Genomic DNA, 25866 nt, shown 5'->3' on the forward strand with positions numbered 1-25866 from the left:
ACCTATAGTGCATTTTCCCTGCACTTGCTACAGCATGGCCTGTTCATATCTCTGTAAAGTTGGTGACGTCACGTCTCCTCTGCTCTAGCGCTGGCGGCTCCTCCTTCTCCAGTCAATCCTGTAAGTCTGTGCTGGCGGCCCCCAGCATTACTAGTCCGGGAGCCGCCGGCTCCTACTTCTCCCCACTACCCTTTATAGTTCTCCCCTCAGCGGGGATAACCCCCCGCCGGCCTTCCTCAGCTCCCTGCCCCCCTCTCCAGGCTGCAAGCAACCGTCCAGCTTCAATAGCCGCACTCAGCCCTGGTCCTGCAGCCGCCGGTTTTAACTACTCCCTGGCACCTCTGCTGGCTGGAGAAGGGTGCCCGTATGTGCTCCAGGCCGGCGAGGGTGATGCCTAGAGCAGGCAGAGGTAGCGGAAAGTAGTTGGAGCCGGCGGCTGCCAGAGCAGGAGTGAGTGCGGCTACTGACGCTGGGTGGGTGCTTGCAGCCTGGGGCAGGGAGCTACGGGAGGCTGGGTGATCCCTGCTGGGCGGAATGGAGGAGGAGCCGCCAACGCTGGAGCAGAGGAGACGTGACATCACCAACTTTATAGAGATATGAACAGGCCATGCTGTAGTAAGTGCAGGGAAAATGCACTATAGGTGTGTTTCCCATAATAAGTGTCTATTAGTAATTTTCTAAACTTTTGTTGGGCAGTAACATATTTTAAAATTGATTTTGCCCGGAGTACCCCTTTAACAGTGTATATTCTGCCCAGATACTTTTTACTAGTGGTTCCTACAAGGGTCTGTTCTGGGTCCTGGTCTTTTTAATATGTTTGTGACATATGAGAAGGTTTGTTTGCTGATGACACAAAAATATACAACATGGTTGATATTGAGGTGTCAGTAATATGGAAAATGATATACCTTTACTGGATATGTGGTCCATTAATGAATCCTCTGAGTATCATATCAGCAGTTCTATGTTAGCAATGACTTCAGAAGAGAAGGATTTAGAGGTAGCGATTTCTGACAGCATTGAAATGATTTACCAGTGCAACCAGGTGGTGGGGAGAGCAAATCATATGTATAACCAGTAGAAAAAGAAAAGTATTTTTTAGTAATAAATGAACACAAGAACAATGGGACATATGGAGGTTAGTTGGGGGAAAGGTCAGAAATAACAGAAGAAAATATTCTCTTATTGAAAGAGTAGTAGATCCTTGGAACAAACTTCCAGTGTAAGTGGTAGTTAAATATAAAATAACTGAAAGGAAATACTAGATCTTCTATGTTTTTACCTAGTAAAATAAAGACAATGGGGGAGATTTATGAAACATGGTGTAAAGTGAAACTGGCTCAGTTGCCCCCTAGCAACCAATCAGATTCCACCTTTCATTTTCCAAAGAGTCTGTGAGGAATGAAAGGTGGAATCTGATTGGTTGCTAGGGGCGACTGAGCCAGTTTCACTTTACACCATGTTTGATAAATCTCCCCCAATGTGTAAATATTTTCAGTATACAGCTTAGTTACAACAAAACAAATCAAAGCTATTGTCAATATCCAAACAAATTTCTGTATGATCCATGAAAACTATCTGAAAATACTTCAAGTTACAGAGTTTAACTCTGTGTCCGAAGCCATGATTTATAGGCCATGGGCTGTATCCATGTTTTCCAGGCAGCCCTCGGGATGCCTCCATCTTCTCCATACTGTGGTATTCAAATGCAGAGAAATCAGGTGAAGTTTTTCTACAAATATTTTTGGTACTCACATACACTGACATAATAAATGTATTTTATTTATTATTTTTGGTGTACTGCAAGGGCAACAGATCAAGAAAAGACATTAAGAAAACTGTTACTGTCTCCCTTTACTTGGCATTAAGGGAAGCACTTTTATTTTAAACGTGTGGTACCCAACCTGGAATGTGAGTGACGACATGTGTGTAAATCCCTTGGTCCTGTCACATGTAATCTACTGACCATAACTTGTAATGTTTATTTTTCAAGAAAATGATCCATGCCTCCCTTAAACTTATTTAATCACTGTGACATCATGTGGCAGAGAGTTCCATAATCTCACTGCTCTTACAGTAAAGAACCCGCATTGATGCTGGTGGTGAAATATTCTTTCCTCTAGACGATACCCCCTTGTCATGGTTACAGACCTAGGAGTAAAAAGACCACTACAAAGATCTCTGTACTGTCCATTCATATATTTGTACATTGTAATCTGATCGCCCCTAAGACTTCTTTTCCTTAAACCCCTATTTCACGGGGCGACTAGAGGAGCAAACGAGCGATATTAGTGCTCGTTTTCTCCTCGTTCCCTGCTTGCTGCCGCCGCCATTACACACTGCTCCGTGAGAGCTGTGAGGTGTCCGGACGTCGGCCGTTCCTATTCCACAGAGCAACGGCAGCAGATCGCTGCTGTATGTTGGTAGGCAAACGACTGCAATGATTTTCTATGGGGATCTGCTACTGCTCTGGACAGTTCCTGACATGGACAGAGGGGCAGCAGAAAGCAATGTGTCCGACTGGAAAAAATACACTACTTCCTGCAGGACATACAGCAGCTGATAATTACTGGAAGACTGGAGATGTTTTGATAGAAGTAAATTACAAATCTCTGGCACTTTATGTCAGAAGTAGATTTGAAAGAAAAAAAAAATGTTGGCGAACAACACATTTAATGACCTTGGTCACCTTCCTCTGCATCCCCTCTTACAGTAAAGAATCCGCGTCTGTGCTGGTAGTGAGATCTTCTTTCCTCTAGACGTAGAGGATGCCCCCTTGTCATGGTTACAGACCTAGGAGTAAAAAGATGACTAGAAAGATCTCTGTACTGTCCATTCATATATTAGTACATTGTAATCAGATCGCCCCTAAGACGTCTTTTTTTCTTGTGTGAATAACCCCAAGTCTTGGTACTGTAACCCACCCATTCCCTTAATGACCTTGGTCGTCATCCTCTGCACCCGCTCCAGTTCAGCGGTGTCCTTCTTATATACAGGTACCCAAAACTGTACACAGTATTCCATATGTGGTCAAATTAGTGATAGGCAAAACTATGAAAATGACTCCTATTTAAATAAAACTCAAGCTATCCAGTACTTATCAGCTACTGTATGTCCTGCAGGAAGTGGTGTATTCTTTCCAGTCTTGACACAGTGCTCTCTGCTGAAATGATGCGTCATTGCCACAGGAAATAGCTGCTCAACATAAACACCACTACTGTCTAGGCTGAGCAGCCATTTCCTGTGGATGTTCTCAAAATGATGACAGCAAAAGGGAACTGAGGACAGCGGGAGGCCCGGGAATTGTGCGGGACATGTAAGTGTATAGCATGGTCATGTTCCCCACAGCCCCGGCAGCAGTGTACATTTGTAATTTATGCCAGACAACTCGTTTAAGAATTTAAATCTATATAATCTGGACGAAAGAAGGAAAAGGGGGTACATGATTAAAACCTTTAAATATGTTAAAGGACTAAATAAGGTTCAGAAGAGAAGTGTTTTTCATAAAAAACTGAACACAAGAACAAGAGGACACAGTGAGAGGTTAGTTGAAGGAATGATCAGAAGCAACATGAGAAAATATTACTTTACTGAAATAGTAGTGGAGGCCTGGAACAAACTTCCAGCAGATGTGGTTGGTAAATCTATAGTAATTAGATGTAAGCCTGGGATAAACATATATCTATCCTAAGATAATAAGAAGGGAAAAGTTCACGTGGACCAACATACATTCTAATATTGCCACCTAATATACCATTGTTCCTTACATGTACTACATACATTTGGCGAATGCCTGAGAAAGATGGCTATACTGTACTTCTTGTCAAGCACAATGACCCACAGATATTGAAAGACTGGGGAATAATATAACCTTTATCAAGCTTTTCAACCCCATCTTATATATTTTGTTAGCTCATGGAGAAGGAGTAATAAAATACTAACCAGGGCCTATACATTAATGCAGTAATGCAAAATGAAGGGAACCATATTGGGAACCAGGTTTACCCCTAAGCAATACAGCAACTGGTGAATAGGCTTCAGCCTGCCCAAAAGTGACTGAACTCTTTATGTCCCTGGGCCCTTGGCAGTACTACCACATGCAGCGCCCTGATGCGGCCCTAGACATATGTATGGACATATTACTGCACTATGCCTTTATGAGCTTCAGCCTAAGGGCCCTATTCCACCGGACGATTATCGTTTGCATAATCGTTAACGATTAACAATGTCAAACGACCGCTATTGCGAAAGACCTAAAAACGTTCACTCATTTCCATGGAACGATAATTGTTACTTATGATCGTAATTGCGATCGTTTTTTCTTCGCTATTTATTCGCTATTGCATTCGTATCTATTGCGAACGACCAAACAATGTCTTATTCAATGCGAACGATTTGCGAACGAGCAACGATAAAAATAGGTCCTGGTCTTATAAAGCGATCAACAATTTCTTGTTCGGTCATTAATCGTTAACTGCATTTCAACCGAACGATTATCGTTTAGATTCGAACGATTTAACGATAATCTGAACGATAATCGTCCGGTGGAATAGGGCCCTAAAACCATTAAGTAGGGCCGTACCTACTTGTTCACAATAGTTTGCACTGACACATACAGTATTAGCAGCTATCCTATTACACCCAAACCTCTTTAATTGATTTTAAAATTGCCTGTGTGCTCAGTCCCAACATGACTTGTTCCGCCCCGCAGAAAATAATCCTCTCTCAGATATCCAATTTAATTTCTCCTTTTAATTACTTATGCAGAACAGATCAGTGGATGATAGGGGGATTTTACATACATTAATTCAGCCAAGGTAACTGCAAGAGCACAGCAACTGAGAAGCACAGAAACAAAGCGTCTTGGGATCGGCCAAGGGTATATGGGAGAGGTTCTCCTTTATTACATTCAGTTCACACTTGTGTTCTCCTTTTGGGAGCACCTTTATGTTCTACAACTGATGTAAATGGATTAAACCCATAACAGGAGAATCTCCGGATATATCAGACAGCCTGTATGGCCCTTCTGCAGTACTACAAAGACAAAGACTGTGAAAATAAAGTGGGTTCACGACTACTGTGCTTCCCCAAAAATAAGACTATATATTATAATAAATAAAATAAGTGCCTTATATTATTTTTTGTTCCCAAAGAGGCACTAGGGGGGAGATTTATCAAACATGGTGTAAAGTGAATCTGGCTCAGTTGCCCCTAGCAACCAATCAGATTCCTCCTTTCATTTTCCAAAGAGTCTGTGAGGAATGAAAGGTGGAATCTGATTGGTTGCTAGGGGCAACTGAGCCAGTTTTACTTTACACCATGTTTGATAAATGTCCCCCTTTGTCTTACTTTTGGGGGATGTCTTATTTCTCTCCCCCCACGGCTCCTAACCCCGGCTCTCAACCTCAGCTCTCCCCCAGCTCTTCCCTCTGGCTTACTCACCAAGCTAGGAGAGGACCAGGAGTGCCTGGTGGGACTTGCGGCGAAGCCTACAGCAGGACGTGTGGCGGGACATATGGCAGAGCTTGGTAGTAAACGCGGTAGTAAAACAGATTTGTAAACGGGGCCATTGAATTCCATAGGTTATATGATCTGTCCACAGTTGCGTGCCCACAAATGCGGACACAACAACGGACGTGTGAATGTAGCCTGAAGGTTTTATATACCCAAATACTTTGCCTTGTGCTTGATATGATTCTATTTCCTGTGCCGTGCAATAACAGCATATGTTGGTAAGCAGGACTTGCCTGCACACTACTGAACTATACCACCACAGTGATGGCATGGGTGCATAAAATGAGGCATAGGCACATCCTACAAGCACATACTATAGTTCTACCACTTTACAAATCACTAGGCCACACAAGAAAGACATTGCAGAGCGTGAGCCGGTTCAAAGATCGACTAGAACAGTAACCAGATTTTCTTTACTGTAAGAGCATAGAAGTGTTCAAGAGGCGCTTGGGTACATTTTTGGAGTGTAATAATAATACAGTTTATAGTTACTAGAGTCTGGAGAAGGGTTGTTGGTCTAGTTAGTCTGCTAGATTCGGAGTCAGGAAGAATATTTCTGCCTAAGATGAAGAAAATTGGCTTGTACCTTATGGTCAGTTTTACATGTACCGCATGGCAGCGGAGTTCTGCAGCAAAGTCCTCTGCAATACTCTGTGGTGTCATTGCATACATACGGCTCTACATACAGCAGATTTTTATTCCCATGTGGGAACGTAGCCCCTCTCCAGTTAACCCACCAGGTGACCCTGGTAATGTATTTGCCCAGCAGCTGGTGGGTTAACTGGGCAGGGGCTACGTTCTCGTAGTGAAATTAAAACCTGCTGTATGTAGAGCCATAGGCAATGACACAACAGAGAATCGCAGAAAATGTCCCTGTGGAACCTGTAGTGTGAAATCCGCTGCAAGGCGGTATGCGTGAAACTGGCCTATAGGTATTTTTCCCTTCCTCTGGATCAACATTTCAGGATAAAAGTCTGATCTGGACGGACATATAACCATCACCATCATAAACACAGCAGCACAACATCATTATAGCCTGCTGTGTCCTCGCACCCAGCTGGGAGAGTTCACTGAGCCAAGTGGGAGAGGCGAGCAGTGATGCAAACAGTACTGGATACATTGCCATTCAAAGAACAGGGAGTCAGGTGAGTAATAGGAGTCCCTGCTCCTGTATGTAAAGTCCCCTGGCTACAGCAATAACTTAGCAAGCCAAAGAAGTAGAGAAGTGACCTTTAACCCCTAGACGCCCCTGGACGTAAAATGTACGTCCTGGAAATCTGTCATCAGACGACCTTGCTCATACATTTACATCCTGGGTCTCTAGGGAGCTATGAAGCGCTCTCTAAAGCGGAGCGTGCTTCATAGCAGGTGGGGGCCGGTTGCAGTGAGCAGCCAGCGCCACACTGTTAATGACAGACTGCAGCGATTGCGCTGCAGCCTGTCATTAACCCCTTAAACACTGTGGTGCAACCAAGGCGTTTAAGTGTGACACAAGCAGCTCCTGTCACTTACCCATAGCTTTCACGGACCGCCGGAGGTCTCTTTCCTCCCTCCATGCGGTCCGATCGGCGCTCTGCTGATTGAGTCTGCCACAGGCAGGCTCAGTGAGCAGAGCACCTATTACACTGATCAGTTCTATGCCTATGGCATAGCAATGATCAGTGTACGTAATCTAAATGTTGTATGTAAAAGTACCCCAAGGGGACTTAAAAAGTGTAAAAATTAAATAAGTAAACATATTATATACCGTAACATGCATAAGTGTCTGATCTATTAAAATGTTACATATATATGAAAAAACATTAATAAAAAGCAATCAAAACATCCGATCTACACAAATATGGTATTAATGAAAAGAAAAGATCATGGCGCAAAAAATGACACCTCATACAGCCCCATAGGTGAAAAAATAAAACTGTTATAAGCGTCAAAATAGGGCCGTTTTATTAATAACTAATTGCGTTCAGACTGACCTATAGAATAATGGTATCATGTCGCTTTCACCGTATAGTGCACTACGTAGACACAGGAACCCCCCAAAATTCTTTTCTCCAATTTTACCAATTTATATTTTCATTAATAATATTTTGGGGGTTCTGTCATAAATGTTATGGTAGAATGAAAATGGCATTACATAGTACACCTATTCCTGGAAAAAACAACCCCCCACATGGCCCTGTAGATAAAAATATGAAAGTGCTAGAGCTCTTAGAAGGGGAGGAGGAAAAAACCAAAGCGCAAAAATGAAAATTGGCGCGGTCCACTGGGTCAATTTGGGCCTGGTTCTCAAAGGGTTAACCACTTTTAGCAGCTGCTACATCTACATCTATATGCAATTGTGTCTGTAGTCTCTAAAGCGGAGACAGTCTGTGGTCTCTAAAGCGGAGACAGTCTGTAGTTTTTAAAGCTGAGACAGTCTGTAGTTTTTAAAGCTGAGACAGTCTGTGGTCTCTGAAGCTGAGACAGTCTGTGGTCTCTGAAGCTGAGACAGTCTGTGGTCTCTGAAGCTGAGACAGTCTGTGGTCTCTGAAGCTGAGACAGTCTGTGGTCTCTGAAGCTGAGACAGTCTGTGGTCTCTGAAGCTGAGACAGTCTGTGGTCTCTGAAGCATATGGGGGGCATATGATGGTGTACTGCTATGGGGGGTATATAATGGTGTACTGCTATGGAGGGTATATGATGGTGTACTGCTATGGGGGGTATATGATGGTGTACTGCTATGGGGGGTATATAATGGTGTACTGCTATGGAGGGTATATAATGGTGTACTGCTATGGGGGGTATATAATGGTGTACTGCTATGGGGGGTATATGATGGTGTACTGCTATGGGGGTATATAATGGTGTACTGCTATGGGGGGCATATGATGGTGTACTGCTATGGGGGGTATATAATGGTGTACTGCTATGCGGGGCATATGATGGTGTACCGCTATGGAGGTATTTGATAGTGTACTGTTATGGAGGTTGTCCGGTCAGTGCTGTATGCTTTATACTGACCTCAGTTAGCTTTATTTATCCGTTAAAAAAACACAAGACATAGGCAACACTGCCAATAAAATAAAACCTGGGCTGTCTAGCCACTGACTACACATTGCAGCTTCCCTAGCTGTCACTTATGAGCCTAAGCAGTGGCGCCGCAATGATGAGGCGACCTGAGTCGTCTGCCTCAGGCGGCGCCACCAGCTGTTATCATGGGGGCGGCATTCAGTGGCGTAGCTACCACGGTCGCAGCGGTCGCCGCCGCGACCGGGCCGCTACTGTACTGCCACTGTACTGCTCCCATCCCGCTCCTTCTTGTGACCGCAAGCAATGTTTTGCCTGCGATCACAAGAGGAGGCTGGGACGGCCCCCGGCTGACTTGTGGGGCTGGGAGCATCTTGACGGCAAAAAAACAGGTCCCGCGAAGCTCCGCCCCCAGCCGCGGTAAGCCCGCCAGCGCGCGTGACAAGAAGACTAGAGGAACCATTCAGGTGAGTAAAGATTTTTTTGTTTTAAAGGGCATGATGGGGGTGTAGTGGTATGGTGGTGGAACAAGAGGATGATGGGGGGGGTATAGTGGTATGATGATGGAACAAGAGGATGATGGGGGGTGTAACAAGAGGATGATGAGGGGTGTAGTGGTATGGTGGTGGAACAAGAGGATGATGGGGGTGTAGTGGTATGATGGAACAAGAGGATGATGGGGGGTGTAGTGGTATGATGGAACAAGAGGATGATGGGGGTGTAGTGGTATGATGGAACAAGAGGATGATGGGGGGTGTAGTGGTATGGTGGTGGAACAAGAGGATGATGGGGGTGTATTGGTATGATGGAACAAGAGGATGATGGGGGGTGTAGTGGTATGGTGGTGGAACAAGAGGATGATGGGGGTGTAGTGGTATGATGATGATGATGGAACAAGAAGATGATGGGGGGTGTAGTGGTATGATGGAACAAGAGGATGATGGGGGGTGTAGTGGTATGATGATGATGATGGAACAAGAGGATGATGGGGGTGTAGTGGTATGATGATGGAACAGAGGATGATGGGGGTGTAGTGGTATGATGAAGGAACAAGAGGATGATGGGGGGGTATAGTGGTATGGTGGTGGAACAAGAGGATGATGGGGGGTGTAGTGGTATGATGATGATGGAACAAGAGGATGATGGGGGGTGTAGTGGTATGATGATGATGATGGAACAAGAGGATGATGGGGTGTAGTGGTATGATGGTGGAACAAGAGGATGATGGGGGGTGTAGTGGTATGATGGAACAAGAGGATGATGGGGGTGTAGTGGTATGATGGAACAAGAAGATGATGGGGGGTGTAGTGGTATGATGATGGAACAAGAGGATGATGGGGGGTGTAGTGGTATGATGATGGAACAAGAGGATGATGGGGGTGTAGTGGTATGATGATGGAACAAGAGGATGATGGGGGGTGTAGTGGTATGATGATGATGATGGAACAAGAGGATGATGGGGGGTGTAGTGGTATGATGATGGAACAAGAGGATGATGGGGGTGTAGTGGTATGATGAAGGAACAAGAGGATGATGGGGGTGTAGTGGTATGATGATGGAACAAGAGGATGATGGGGGGTGTAGTGGTATGATGATGATGGAACAAGAGGATGATGGGGGTGTAGTGGTATGATGATGAGGGGTGTAGTGGTATGATGATGGAACAAGAGGATGATGGGGGGTGTAGTGGTATGATGGAACAAGAGGATGATGGGGGTGTAGTGGTATGATGATGATGATGGAACAAGAGGATGATGGGGGTGTAGTGGTATGATGATGAGGGTGTAGTGGTATGATGATGATGATGGAACAAGAGGATGATGGGGGTGTAGTGGTATGATGATGAGGGTGTAGTGGTATGATGATTAAGGAACAAGAGGATGATGGGGGGTGTAGTGGTATGATGATGAGGGTGTAGTGGTATGATGATGGAACAAGAGGATGATGGGGGGGTGTAGTGGTATGATGATGAGGGTGTAGTGGTATGATGATTAAGGAACAAGAGGATGATGAAGGGTGTAGTGGTATGATGATGAAAGGGCAGGAGGATGAAGGGGGTGGTAGTATTATGATGGAGGTGTTTGTAGTATGATTATGAAAGGGCAGGAGGATGAAAGGGGTAGTAGTATGGTGATAAAGGGGCAGGAGGAGGGGACAACATGGGGGGCATCTGTAAGGGGGATAAAATGGGGGGCCATCTATATGGGGGATAACATGGGGGGCATCTATAAGAGGGACAACACAGGGGGCCATCTATAAGGTGGACTACATGGGGGGTGTATACAATAGGGCATGCACAGAGGGGGGCATGTACTTTAAGGGGGGTCACATAGTGTCAGGGCTACCTACTAAATGAGGGTGTAAAGGGGACAGTACAGATGTGCAGTTTTTAGAGAGATGATGGTGTCAGTGTGAGGAGCCTAATATGTCTGTCTGGCAGTTTCTGTGGATTCGTGGCCCAGAGAAGTTCTCAAAATCGGCCACAACAGATGGAGAAGATGAAAAGGGAAGAACTCCGATCAGAGAAGACGTCCCCTGTGAGTCACTTGATATAACTGCACTGTAATGTATATGGTGTATAGATCCTGTGTACAGTGCGTCCACCTCTATATGACTGTATGAAGTGATATTGGTCTATGTACAGAGGATTATATTCAGTAGCAGCGGTGGTGTTAGTCACTATGAGGTGGTATTATTTGTTACTTGTTATCTGGTACTGTGTTTTATTGGATTTAGTATACTGGATTTGGTCAGTAACAATATGGTGGTGATGGTTGTGGTGTGGCAGTAATATTTCCCCTTGTGTACTGGTAATATTGGCAATATTGGTCTCAGTAAACAGGATTTGTTTAGTAACAGTATGGCGGTGATAATATTTCCTGTATACTGGTATTATTGGTAATATCAGTCTTGAGATATATATATATACCAATAGCATCGAGAAAGGGGGGGCCCAAGTTGACCTCTTGCACCAGGGCCCAAGAGACATTAGCTACGCCCCTAGGGGCGGCATTCAGTGGCAGATTATAATATGGGCGGTTCGGGCGGCCGCCCACATTATAATCCGCCACTGATTGTACCATGTACCAGAGACCCCCGCGCCCGGACAGCATCTGTAAATCAGCCACGCGGTGCTGTTACTACAGCGCGGCGCTTATGAATACAGTCTCCCCCGCTCCCAGCATCTAATTACAGATGCTGTCCGGGCTCGGGGGTCTCCGGTACCGGCATTCCATGGAACGTGGGAATGCAGCCTTAGTCCCCCGGCTGATGTGTGGCTGCCGGAGGTGTCCAATCCTGTCTCCGGCAGCGCGCGCATCATAGAGCTCCCTGTGCACTGGAAGTCACAGCCACAGGCGCACGGGGAGCTCTCTAATGCGCGCGCTGCCGGGGACAGGACGGGACACCCCGGGCAGCCGCACATCAGCCGGGACCAGACCAGAGAGGCTCGACGGGGGAACGGATGGCAGGTGAGTTGTGTGCTGTTTTTTGTTTTTGTTCTATCTGCTGTGCAGGGGGGGACCATATATAAGGGAGAGGGAAGAGGGGGACCATCTATAAGGGGGGGGGGAGAGGCGAGAGGGGGACCATCTATAAGGGAGGGGGGAGAGGGGGACCATCTATAAGGGGGGGAGAGGGGGACCATCTATAAGGGAGAGGGGACCATCTATAAGGGAAGAAGAGGGGGTCCATCTATAAGGGAGGGGGAGAGGGGGACCATCTATAAGGGAGGGGGGAGAGGGGGACCATCTATAAGGGAGGGGGGAGAGGGGGACCATCTATAAGGGAGAGGGGACCATCTATAAGGGGGGGGGAGAGGGGGACCATCTATAAGGGAGAGGGGACCATCTATAAGGGGGGAAGATGGGGTCCATCTATAAGGGAGGGGGAGAGGGGGACCATCTATAAGGGAGGGGGGAGAGGGGGGACCATCTATAAGGGAGGGGGAGAGGGGGACCATCTATAAGGGAGAGGGGACCATCTATAAGGGGGGGAAGAGGGGGTCCATCTATAAGGGAGGGGGAGAGGGGGACCATCTATAAGGGAGGGGGAGAGGGGGACCATCTATAAGGGAGGGGGAGAGGGGGACCATCTATAAGGGAGGGGGAGAGGGGGACCATCTATAAGGGAGAGGGGACCATCTATAAGGGAGAGGGGACCATCTATAAGGGGGGGAAGAGGGGGTCCATCTATAAGGGGGGAAGAGGGGGACCATCTCCTAAAAGATCAGCACCCTCCTCTCCTGACATCCTCTGTGCTGCTGGGACCTCTCCTATAGGATTAGCACCCTCCTCTCCTGACATCCTCTGTGCTGCTGGGACCTCTCCTATAGGATTAGCACCCTCCTCTCCTGACCTCCTCTGTGCTGCTGTGACCTCCCCTATAAGATCAGCCCCCTCCTCTCCTGACATCCTCTGTGCAGCAAGGGACCAAACATTATGTTTATTGTGGACAGCAGTTGGGGGGGGGGCAGTAGTGGATTATAATGTGGGCGGATTGACCGGGGGGGGCGTCATCCTATAGTTCGCCTCGGGCAGCAGAGAGGCTAGAATCACCCCTGAGCCTAAGGGTACAAACACACACAGCAGATCTGCAGCAGATTTGATACTGTGTTCAGTTATTTAGATCTAATCTGCTGCGTATCGCAGCAGTAAATACGCAGGGTATATGCCGTATGTGTTTGTACCCTACTGCTCAATATCACCAGCTCCACTGGTCTCACCCAGACTTCTTGTCTGCAGCTCCCACAGGCCTAGCGCTGCCTGTGTTCTCCCACCCTGGGAGCCCTCACCTGGGAAGCTCTGGAGTCTCTAATAGATCCACCAGGTGGTTTCAGAGCCTCATTAGCTCTAGGGCTGGAGTGGAGTATCTGGACCAGGAGCTCCACCTGCAGCAGTCACACACACCCCAGCACCACCCCCCAGCAGTCACCCCCCCCCCAGCAGTCACCCCCCCCCCCCAGCAGTCACCCCCCCCCCCCCAGCAGTCACACACCCCCCCCCCCCAGCAGTCACACTCCCCCAGCAGTCACATACACCCCAGCAGTCACACACACCCCAGCAGTCACACACACCCCAGCAGTCACACACACCCCAGCAGTCACACACACCCCAGCACCCCCCCCCCCAGCAGTCACACCCCCCCCCAGCAGTCACACCGCCCCAGCAGTGACACCCCCCCCCCCCAGCAGTCACACACCCCCAGCAGTCACCCCCCCCCCCCCCAGCAGTCACCCCCCCCCCCCAGCAGTCACACACACCCCCAGCAGTCACATACACCCCAGCATCCGGGGACCCCAGCAGTCACACCCCCCCCAGCAGTCACACCCCCCCAGCAGTCACACTCCCCCAGCAGTCACATACACCCAGCATCCGGGGACCCCAGCAGTCACACACACCCCAGCAGCCACCCAACCCCCCCCCCCCCCAGCAGCTTCCCATCACCAGTCCTGGCAATAGGTGGGAAGCTACAAGCTTGCTATAATCCATTTAAAGTAAGTGGAGCTGAGCTGCAGTACCGCCCCTAGACTGTAGACAGCCGTGGCGCTGTGGTGTAGTCTATCCTCAGGGTTCTCTGCTGTCTCGTCACATGTCTCCCGCAGATTTCCTTCATTCTCTGCTATATTAGTGCAGACTCTCCCACACATCTCTTCCTGCACACTTCCCCCTCCTCTCCTCACACGTGGACAGCTGACCCCGCCATAGCGCCCCCTGTGCTGGGGGTGAGGACAGCCGCTGACCTGCGGCGATGGCCACCTCTGCACCAGGGACCATCCTCGATAATTATGCCTCATACTGTACCTCTAGGGGGCGTGTTATACCATAACCACACCCCCGCCTGTCAACCAGGACGCCTCCACTGAAGGTTGCCAAGGAGACAAACGAGTCCCCGCCCTTTCATCGTCCCTTGCCTATCCCGTCCCTCCGCATTCCACACCTGCAGTATCTCCCTCCTCCCCGCAGTACCCGCCCCTCGGCTCCTCCTATAGGCTGCCTCCCCCTTCAGTCACTAAGCTGTTCCGCTTCTCAGATTCCTATTGGTCGATATCCGCCTTCGCTCAACTCCAGAGTACAGAGGAGACGCCGCTTTGCAGGAAGAGTGGGCAGGTGTTGGCGCAGAGGGGCGTGCCTGTGGGGCGTGACTAAGCGTGTGATGGGCGTGACCTGTCGTTTTCTTCTTCTCGCTGGAGGTATTCAGTAGCTGCCTGATAGGAAAACAGCGGCAGAAGAGAAGAGGAGGAGGTGCGGAGAGGATCACGGGCAGAGGTGAGTGACAGCACCGGAGCTGGGCTTCCCTGTGCCCCCGGGCTCTGGGATCCCCCTAGCAGCCTCATGGATCCTATCTACGACCCCTGCTGCATTGCCAGAGCCCTTCTCCCTCTCATCCCCAGCGCCCCCTGAGTGGGCAGCATCAGCAGGCAGGACCCCTGACAGCAGCATCCCCCCGCAGTGCCCCCCTGCTGCTGATGGCCATCCCTGGTCCTGTCTCCTCTTCTCTCCTGCTCATCCTGCTGCATCAGTGCCCACCATGGTATAGCACAGATTGGCCTCATCATACATCAGTGCCCACCATGGTATAGCACAGATTGGCCTCATCATACATCAGTGCCCACCATGGTATAGCATAGATTGGCCTCATCATACATCAGTGCCCACCATGGTATAGCATAGATTGGCCTCATACATCAGTGCCCACCATGGTATAGCATAGATTGGCCGCCTCATACATCAGTGCCCACCATGGTATAGCATAGATTGGCCTCATCATACATCAGTGCCCACCATGGTATAGCATAGATTGGCCTCATCATACATCAGTGCCCACCATGGTATAGCATAGATTGGCCTCATCATACATCAGTGCCCACCATGGTATAGCATAGATTGGCCTCATCATACATCAGTGCCCACCATGGTATAGCATAGATTGGCCTCATCATACATCAGTGCCCACCATGGTATAGCATAGATTGGCCGCCTCATACATCAGTGCCCACCATGGTATAGCATAGATTGGCCTCATCATACATCAGTGCCCACCATACTATAGCATAGATTGGCCTCATCATACATCAGTGCCCACCATGGTATAGCATAGATTGGCCTCATCATACATCAGTGCCCACCATGGTATAGCATAGATTGGCCTCATCATACATCAGTGCCCACCATGGTATAGCATAGATTGGCCTCATCATACATCAGTGCCCACCATGGTATAGCATAGATTGGCCTCATCATACATCAGTGCCCACCATACTATAGCATAGATTGGCCTCATCATACATCAGTGCCCACCATGGTATAGCATAGATTGGCCTCATCATACATCAGTGCCCACTATGCTATAGCATAGATTGGCCTCATCATACATCAGTGCCCACCATACTATAGCATAGATTGGCCTCATCATACATCAGTGCCCACCATGGTATAGCATAGATTGGCCTCATCATACATCAGTGCCCACCATGGTATAGCATAGATTGGCCTCATCATACATCAGTGCCCACCATACTATAGCATAGATTGGCCTCATCATACATCAGTGCCCACCATACTATAGCATAGATTGGCCTCATCATACATCAGTGCCCACCATGATATTGCATAGATTGGCCGCCTCATACATCAGTGCCCACCATGGTATAGCATAGATTGGCCTCATCATACATCAGTGCCCACCATGCTATAGCATAGATTGGCCTCATCATACATCAGTGCCCACCATGGTATAGCATAGATTGGCCTCATCATACATCAGTGCCCACCATGCTATAGCATAGATTGGCCTCATCATACATAACATCCTACAGCATCAGGCTCCATCTAGCACTGATGGATGGATGACATCTATGGGCAATTTCACTAGATCTTTGTATTTTGCTTCCCAACCTGATGATGTGAGGAGCAGCTGCTGGAGGAGAGAACCTGCCCTATTTACAGCCTGAGCTGTGCTGCTCCAATCCTGCTCTCTCTGGTGGGTAGTGGGTGAGTAATGCTAGGATGGCATCTATGCAGTAGCACCTATTGTTATTCATACATTGGGTGGGAAGCGCCAAGTCCTCATAGCCAAACTATTTTTAACATGCAGGCGGTGGGGGTGGGGGGGGGGGGGGGCATTCTGTGCCTTCTTGGCATAGGTGGTCCTTCCAGTGCTGAGAAGGTTATGTGGCCGTATAAGTATATGGTCTATGAGATGCCGTGGTGTGTCAGCTCCTTCCTACACTCTTTTATTAATCATGTAATATGTGGTCTTGTTCTTGACAGACAGACCAGTTATCCTACCCCGACTATATTATATCCAGTGAATGTGGTTATTATCTATCCCTCTATCATCTCTATTATTACACTATTATACCCAGTGCATATGTTATCTATCTTTCTATCTATCCATACTTCTTTATTATCGCACTATTCTATCCAGTGAGTGTGTTTATCTATTTCTATCTTCTATGTGTCTATTATTTATCATCTATCTATCTATCAATGTATATATATATATATATCTAACCCCCCTCCTATCTATCTATCTATATACATATCTATCCCCCTCCTATCTATCTGTCATATCTATCTATCTATCTATCTCTTATGGTCCTTTTACACGGGACGATTGATTGTTCGTTTTTGCACGATAACGGTCGAATTCGAACGATAATCGTACGTGTAAACGCAGCGAACGATCAAACGACCAGCAAAAAATCGTTCATTTTGATCTTTCAACATGTTCTCAAATCATCGTTGATCGTTCGCAAAAAATTTGCAGATCGTTCCGTGTAAACATTCTTTCAGCGATTTCACCTATGTGTGAGATAGGCTTAAGCAATCGCAAAACAATCGCATAGCGAATTTTCCGTACGATGTATCGTTCCGTCTAAACGCTGATCGTTATAAAAAAAAAAAATCGTTCATTCAAAATTGTTGATCGGGCGGATTATCGCTCTAAGTACCATTATCTATCTATCTATTATATTATCTATCTATCTCTTATTTATCTATCTATTATCTATTATCTATCTTTCTGTCTGTCTGTCTGTCTGTCTGTCCATCCATCCATCCATCTGTCAGCCTAGCCTTATCATATAACCTAAAACAGCCTAATTCTCATATGTCCTGCCTTACTTTGTGGTGGATAACTGTGCATCTGACAGCCTCCTGCTGTGTGTCCCAGAGTACAGGAAGGTGTATACAGTATGTGACCAGATACAGTTCGTATACTGTTAGTAAATAGGTTACACTATTGGTTTCATCACTTCTGGCAGCCACAGAGTAAAGTAGCCCTTGAGATGACACTTGTTGTATGGGAAGAATACAGAGTTCTTAGTAACTGATATGGTGCGCTCAGACTGGAATGAAATGTGCTGTGGTTGAAAAATGGCTTCTTGTCAGCCATGCATGGGATAGGTAGGATAGAAATGAAGGGTTGTCTTTTATTATTATTAATTGGGATGTTGCAGGATGACAGTCAGATACTATGTCACACAAGCACAAGTCCTCCTAATCTAGATTGACAACTGGGTGTTACCATTCCCCTTGTCAAAGAGGTGTATCCCTGCCCGTCCTGGCACATCAGCACTGATTGGACAGCATCAGACGGTGTAAGGACACGCCCCCAACTGGTTACACATGGTTGTAAATTTTGCCATGAGTTTTTGATACCCGAGTGACTACAACCTCAGTTCTGTGCTGCCGGACTCCCTGATGTCTGCAGTGTCCATGGGTGTGGTGCAACGCAAAAGAGTTTCCCTTGATGACCAATCAGAATCCAGCTTGTGTTTTCCAAACTTAACTGGAAACAATAAGAACTAATCACTGATTGGTTGCCAGGCAACAGAGCTTTTTGTTTGCACCATGACATTAATTGTTCATGGGGGGGGGGGGGGTTAGGATTATTTTTACTAAACCTAAAGTGAATATATAATGTAGCGTATACCTATGTAACTCTACTACTATTTTAGTAATGCTATGGGGGAGATTTATCAAACATGGTGTAAAGTGAAACTGGCCCAGTTGCCCCTAGCAACCAATCAGATTCCACCTTTCATTCCTCAGACTCTTTGGAAAATGAAAGGTGGAATCTGATTGGTTGCTAGGGGCAACTCAGCCAGTTTCACTTTACACCATGTTTGATAAATCTCCCCCTATACGTCTTATCGCCTTTGTTTTACCTGTGCTGCATGGTTATACATTAGAATACTTCTATATAACCAAGAAGGTATTCCCATATACAGTGCAGTTTACCCTTGGCCAAATATAGCCAATGCTTTTATTTGTTGGACACAAAAATGTAGTCTACCACATGTTTGTGTCCTGCACATAAGACTAATACAAGCTTAAGGCAGACCAAACATAGTCAGAAGTCGACTAAATCGGGTGTACTGAAGCCAATGGCTATGCTGCGGGCATGCTGTGTTATTTGTTGGAATCCTTTTTACAGGTATCCCGACATATATCGGTTGTGTGCAGCCAAAATGTGATGTAATGCTGCTGCCATCACTCCCATTTCCATATCTATATATTATGTAGTATTATGTACTGTTGTATACATTAAATATGACATATTCCACGTCGCCCATTCTGTGCTGATTGCAGGAAAGGGAGGGGGGAGAGCAAGCTGCAGGTAACAGCAGCGGAATGTGAAAGGGAAATCTCAGCCTCTCATAAGCAGCAATTACTCTCAACCGCCAAATTGTTCTCCCCGTCCGTGGTGAGAACACAAATTCCCCCTAGACTTCTATGGTGACTGCTCTGTGTATGTGGAGCTGATCAGGTGAGGTTGGCAGCCTCTGTGTTCGTAGCATTGATCTTCAACCTGTTGTGAAAATCCCCATCCTATTTTGGTAGCCTGCTGCTGTGAGGACGTGTAGAAGGTAAACGTTCTGGCTATTGGAATGAATGGGGCCCACTGCTGTACGCCACAGTATATGTGGGTATCCCGTTCTTGGCCGTATGCTGATGATTATCTATGTGTATCTATATATGTGAATCAACTCTTTTAGTATTTTGGTCTCTATATCCTTTCGGTCAGTATTTTGTAGTCAAAATAAAAAGTGGAACTGGCACAGATTAAAGGGAAACTATTAGCAGGTGTTGACCTGCTGATATGTACCTGTAATGGCAGAGCGGCTGATTCCGGTGCAGGTCTTCTTATTCCGCTCCATGGTGCAGTTTTTGAGTAGTTCGATCAGGAGTCAATATGTAGATTAGTCCATTCGGTGCACTAGGACGTGGCTCGGACCCTCAATTCACTGTCCCGTTTGCCCGCTGGCCTCATACGAGGAGAGAGACGTGGTTACTTATGGATGAATGTGCATAAGTAGGGGGGTACGTACCAGTGGGCAGGCAGGACAGTGAGGGGCCGAGCAACACCCCCCTCCCCCAGTGCACCAAAGGGACTTATTTACATATTTGCTTCAGATCCAACTAAGTAAAAACAGCATTACGGAGCAAAAATATGCTGTGTTTACACGGAACGATTATCGTTCGAATTTTCTCAAATCGCATTCGAGCGATAATCGTTGCATGTAAACTCAGCAAACGATCAAGCCACGAGACAGAAATCGTTCATTTTGATCTTTCAACATGTTCTCAAATTGCCGTTCATCGTTTGATAAAAACTTTCAGATCGCTTCGTGTAAACAGGCTTTCAAATATTCACCCTATGTGAAAGACGGGCTTAAGCGATCTTAAAATCGCAATAACGATTTTTCTTACGAATTTTCTTACGATTTTTCTAACGATTTATTCGTCTAAACGCTGATTGCTTCAAAATCGTTAAAGATCGATTGGGCAAATCATCGCTCCATGTAAACGCAGCATAAGAACCTGCATTGCAATCAGCGATCTGCCACTTGAGGTACATATCAGCAGGTTTATATGTTACCCTTTAAGGCTATGTTCACACTACGTAAAACTACGGCCGTAGTTCTCGCCGCAGAACTACGGCCGTAGTTTTGCGGGGTGGGACATAACCTTACTTTCAATGGGATCCCGGCCGGAGCGTATACGCTTCAGCCGGGATCTATGCGGCGCCGCAAAGAACTGACAGGTCAGTTTTCTGCGGCCGGAATTCAGTGAATTCCGGCCGCAGAAAGACCTCTCAGTGCACACAGTGAAGCGAGCGGCTCCGGCCGCTTGCTTCACTGTGTGCTATGGGAAGCTCTGATGCGCCCGCATCAGAGCTCTGCGGCCAGAAAATCATCCGGCCGGAGTCACGGAACGGCCGGTCTCATCCGTAGTGTGAACATAGCCTTTAAAGTACAAAAAAGCAACTAAAATGACCTGATATAATATAATACAGCATGGTAGTGAGAAAGCCGTGTTTGTACAGTTACTGAGATGTAGCTGATGACACTCATTACCTCTTGCTCCAGGTTGCGGTCGGATCTGGTTACACCATCTCACTGCTACTTCATATGACAGCAACAGACCTTTTGTCCTGGAAGTAAACAGGCTAAAATGACACGTTAGTTTAATATCATATCGCTTTACATCAGGTTTTGTTTTCCTTTTTGGAATGTGAGCAATGAAAAGTAAATGTAACATTTTAATGCATGAAGTTCTGGGAATATCAGTCTCCGTTATTACCCTAAAACGACCAATGCTGACTTATCCTGTGACAGTGTTTTAATTTAAGGGCACTCCTTTAAAATATGTTCATATAAACTGGTTTCAGAAAGTTCATATAGATTTGTAATTTACTTCTATTCAAAAATCTCCAGTCTTGCCGTACGTATCAGCTGCTGTATGTTCTGCAGGAAGTGGCCTATTCTTTTTAGTCTGACACAGTGCCTTCTGCCCGAGACAAGAATTGTACAAAGCAGAAAAATATTTTCTAAGAGGATTTGCTACTGCTCTGGACAGTTCCTTTCACAGACAGAGATGGCAGCAAAGAGCACTGTGTCAGGCTGGAAAGAATACACTACTTCCTGCAGGACATACAGCAGCTGATAAGTACGTGAAGACTTAAGATTTTTAATCAGAAGGAAATTACAAATCTATATAACTTTGTGAAACCAGTTGATTTGAAATATTTTTTTTTGAAGGGTGTACCACTTTAACCCCTTAACGACCGCAGGCGTATATTTTTCGCCCTGCAGTCGTTAAGGACGTTCAGAGCGGGGACGCGCGGCGGTCCCGGGTGCCACTTGTAGCCTGGGACCGCAGGTATTAGCGGGCACGGTCCGATCACCGTGCCCGCTAATACAGTAATCGGATGCAGCTGTCAAAGTTGACAGCTGCATCCGATTACAGTTTGCAGCATCATCGCTGGTGTCTAGTGGGGAGATCGCTTCTCCGGGAAGTTGTCCCGGAGGAGCGATCTCCGTTACTGAAGCCGGTCGGGGACTCATCCAAGATGGCGCCGTCCCCGGCTTGGCACTTGTTTACTTCAGGCTGCAGCAGCCGGAAGTAAACGAGTGCCTATCTCATGGATCTCTGCAGCATATCTATGCTGCAGAGATCTCTATGAGAGATCAAAGCACTAATACTAGAAGTCCCCCAGGGAGGCTTCTAGTATAAGTGTAAAAGTAAAAAAAAAAGTGTTGTTATTAATAAAAAGCCCCCTCCCCTAATAAAAGTTTGAATCAACCCCCTTTTCCCAGGTTACTAATAAAAGTAAATAAATAAATAAACATGTTTGCTATCGCCGCGTACGTAATCGCCCGAACTATAAATTTATCACATTCCTGATCTCGCACGGTAAATGGCGTAAGCACAAAAAAATCCCAAAGTGCAAAATTGCGCATTTTTGGTCGCATCAAATCCAGAAAAATGTTAATAAAAAGCGATTAAAAAGTCGTATATGCGCAATCAAGGTAACGATAGAAAGAACACATCATGGCGCAAAAAATGACACCTCACACAGCCCCATAGACCAAAGGATAAAAGCGCTATAAGGATGGGAATGGAGCGATTTTAAGGAACGTATTCGTTAACAATGGTTTGAATTTTTTACAGGCCATCACATAATATAAAAGTTTTATACATGTTATATATCGTTTTAATCATAACGACTTGTGGAACATATATAACAAGACAGTTTTACCGCAGGGCGAACGGCATAAAAACACATATCCACTAAATACACAAAATGTTGGGTTTTTTTCAATTTCACCACACATTGAATTTATTTCTGCTTTTGCAGTATACTTTATGCAAAAATTCAGCCTGTCATTGCAAAGTACAATTAGTGACGCAAAAAATAAGGGCTCATGTCGGTTTCTAGGTGAAAAAATGCAACTGCTATGGCCTTTTAAGCACAAGGAGGAAAAAACGAAAACGCAAAAATCTAAATTGCCCCGGTCCTTAAGGGGTTAACACACAGTGTTCACATATAATATTATGTCACCCAAGGAGACAATTTGACTTCTTTTGCTGAGTTGTCAAGTGCTGGGTGTACTCTAGTAGAATCTTAGTAAAGTTATCTGTGTTTGCTCTTTCCATACTTTCATCTCATCTTTCAAACAAACATTGCTTCGTGCATGGTTGATCATGTGGTTAAAGGAATGCCTCTTATTCCCTGAAATCCCTCCATGGTTTTGCAGATATGTCCTACACTGAGCGCATACTGCTCTCATGGTTCACAAGCTGCTGTAGTCAGTGGATTTTCACATAAGTAGTTGTATCAGCTTGAGAGAAAGAAAATGGTATTTTGGTCAATAGAAAGATGTGCCATGACCATAGAAATAGATATTGCACTATACGATCCATTCACACAGACGGACTGAAAGGTCAAACTACACTGTAAGAGTATTTAGTGGCTCTATACTGAATGTCAACATTTTTGTTATTTTAATCTAAACTTTTGTGCAGATTCATTTTTAATACGTTTTAATAGCAGTTGGCACCCAATTTTTAAAAATTCTGGCTTCCTGCAGCTTCCACTAGGAGGCTCTTAGGAGCAAGGGCTATGTACAAAGGGTTTAGAGCAGGGCCAGCATGAGTACAGGGCTTACCCGGGCAAGTGCCGGGGCCCACATCGACTCTAGGGGCCCAGAGAGGGAGAGGGGCCAAGTACTCTGATGTTTAGCCCGCTGCCTGTAGTGCAAAGGGAATGACACAGGAGACAGAGCAGGACCTGTACAGAGAGAGAAAAGGTTGAAGGACCTCATCACATGACCTGAAGGTCCTCAACCTTACAGTGTGGAGATGAGATCAGCCCGACAGAGAGGAAGAGGGAGAAGGCTGAGCTTAAAGTGCTGTGTGTCTGTGTCAGTCATTCTGTGTCAGTCAGTCAGTGTCTGTGTCTGTGTCAGTCAGTTAGGGTCCTATTCCACGATCAATAATGTACCGATCGTTTACTAAGCCTATTACATGGCCCAATAATTGTTACCGATGTCCTTGCAGCCCTTGTTTAAACACCATACATTACCTAAACACTTGCAGGTCGTCTTCTGCGCTCCTTCTTCCTCCCACTCCTGTGCGCAGCCAGGTCCTGGCCAGTGATTGGCTGAGCGATCTGTCAGCTCAGGCCGCACCGAAGCTACTGCTGCACGTGGGACTGGGAGGAAGAAGGAGCGCAGGAGAAGACCTGCAACATGCTAAGGTAAGCCTGGTGTTAGCGAAATCACCCAAGGGCCCGCAAAAACCTGGAGCCAGCCCTGATTATGAGAAATATAACCCTTGCCAATGTTAAAGCGAATGTACCATCAGGTATTACCCATGTATAGAACTGTTCTTTTTTTGAACCGCAGCCCAGTTCCCGCGTACGGTGCCGTTCTTTTCACGGGTACTTCTATGACGCAGCTCTATTAAAATCAATTGAGCCACATCACTGAGGGGCAGGGTTTCCTCCCACTGGGGGTGGGCTGGCCCACCTCCAGTGCTTCACCCCCAGCCCGATACCCATGAATAGAACAGTGCCGTACGCGGGAACGAGCTGTGGTTCAAAAATAGAACTGCGGCACCAGCTTCCCTGCACCGGTGCCGTTCTATTGATGGTTAAAACTTAAAGCGAATGTACCTAATGGTACATTTGCTTTAAGATAATTTATCAACACCTCATGGTAAGGAATTACTAAACATATTTTTATTCAACCAATATATGTTTATAGGTGTACTGAGATATTCTCCTTCACATGGCCACACATTTAATAAGTCTCCTCTAGAAAATAAGGTGGTTGACCACTTTGTCAAGACTCTTTTTGTATTTAAAGCCACCAAAAAGTTTTCTCAAATGTTACATTTACAATATCAGGATAATAAGTGTGTGATGTATAATGAGCTAAGCAAGGTGCAGGCTTGTAATAAAGCATTGTTCCAACAATTTGGTGGGTTGTTGGATATTTTCTGTGGAGGCCATGTAATTAAACAGTGTCTTAAAAATGTTAGCCAGTCTTACAAAACATGGCCGCTTTCTTTCAGAGACAGTGCCACTTCTGTCCAGTTTGGTTTTGGGTTTATAGCTCAGATACATTAAGGGGTACTCCAGAAAAAAATTGTTTAAAAATCAACTAGTGTCAGAAAGAGCTAGAGATTTGTAATTTACTTCTATTAAAAAAAAAAAACCCAGTCTTCCAATACTTATCAGCTGCTGTATGTCCTGCAGGAAGCGGTTTATTCTTTTCAGTCTGACGCAGTGCTCTCTGCTGCCATCTATGTCCATGTCAGGAACTGTCCAGAGCAGTAACAAATCCCCATAGATAACCTTTAAAGCGACTCTGTACCCACAATCTGTCCCCCCCAAACCACTTGTACCTTCAGATAGCTGCTTTAATCCAAGATCTGTCCTGGGGTCCGTTCGGCAGAGGATGCAGTTATTGTCCTAAAAAACAACTTTTAATCCTACAGTGCTGTGTCTAACGACCGGGGCTTACATTTGTATATGCATTAGGCTGGCACCACCTCTCCATCCTTCCTCCCCACCCTTCTCATCATTAGGAATCCAGGAACATTTACTGCTGTTTGAGCTTTGCACAGGTGTATTAACGATCCAGCCCATGTTCATTATACACACAGCTGACGAATAGGAAGCAATCTGCCTGGAATATTCCTAATAATGAGGAGGGTGGGGAGGAAGGACGGAGGAGAGGTGGTGCCAGCCTAATGCATATACAAGTGTAAGCCCCTACCATTAGACACAGCACTGCCGGATTAAAAGTTATTTTTATGACAATAACTGCATCCCCTGCCGAACGGACCCCAGGACAGATCTTGGATTTAAAGCAGCTATCTGAAGGTACAAGTGGTTTGGGGGGGTCAGATTGTGGGTACAGAGTCGCTTTAAAGAGGATGTACCACCAGGTACATCCTCTTTAAGCTGAACCCACGGATCGAAAGGCACCGTCACAGGGAAGCCGGTGCATGGCATCGTTCTATGCATGGCGTTGTCCCGTGCACGGCAT

At 46.3% G+C, this 25866-nt stretch overlaps 1 protein-coding gene across 6 annotated transcripts in view; it reads left to right on the top strand.

Moving 5' to 3' along the window:
- Positions 1 to 1701: 1701 nt before the first annotated feature.
- CDKL5 (cyclin dependent kinase like 5) overlaps positions 1702 to 25866 on the top strand; it is a 246417-nt gene continuing 222252 nt past the window's right edge. For 3 of the 6 annotated variants that reach the window (XM_069945340.1, XM_069945343.1, XM_069945345.1), the window contains exon 1: positions 14433 to 14785. The gene's annotated coding sequence lies outside the window, so the exon portion shown is untranslated. Of the gene's footprint in view, positions 1722 to 14431; positions 14786 to 25866 lie in introns of those variants that run through there. The other 3 variants (XM_069945346.1, XM_069945347.1, XM_069945342.1) reach the window with 2 other exon arrangements.

This window comes from Dendropsophus ebraccatus, chromosome 11 (genome assembly GCF_027789765.1).
Source record: "Dendropsophus ebraccatus isolate aDenEbr1 chromosome 11, aDenEbr1.pat, whole genome shotgun sequence".
Taxonomy (NCBI): Eukaryota; Metazoa; Chordata; class Amphibia; order Anura; family Hylidae; genus Dendropsophus; species Dendropsophus ebraccatus.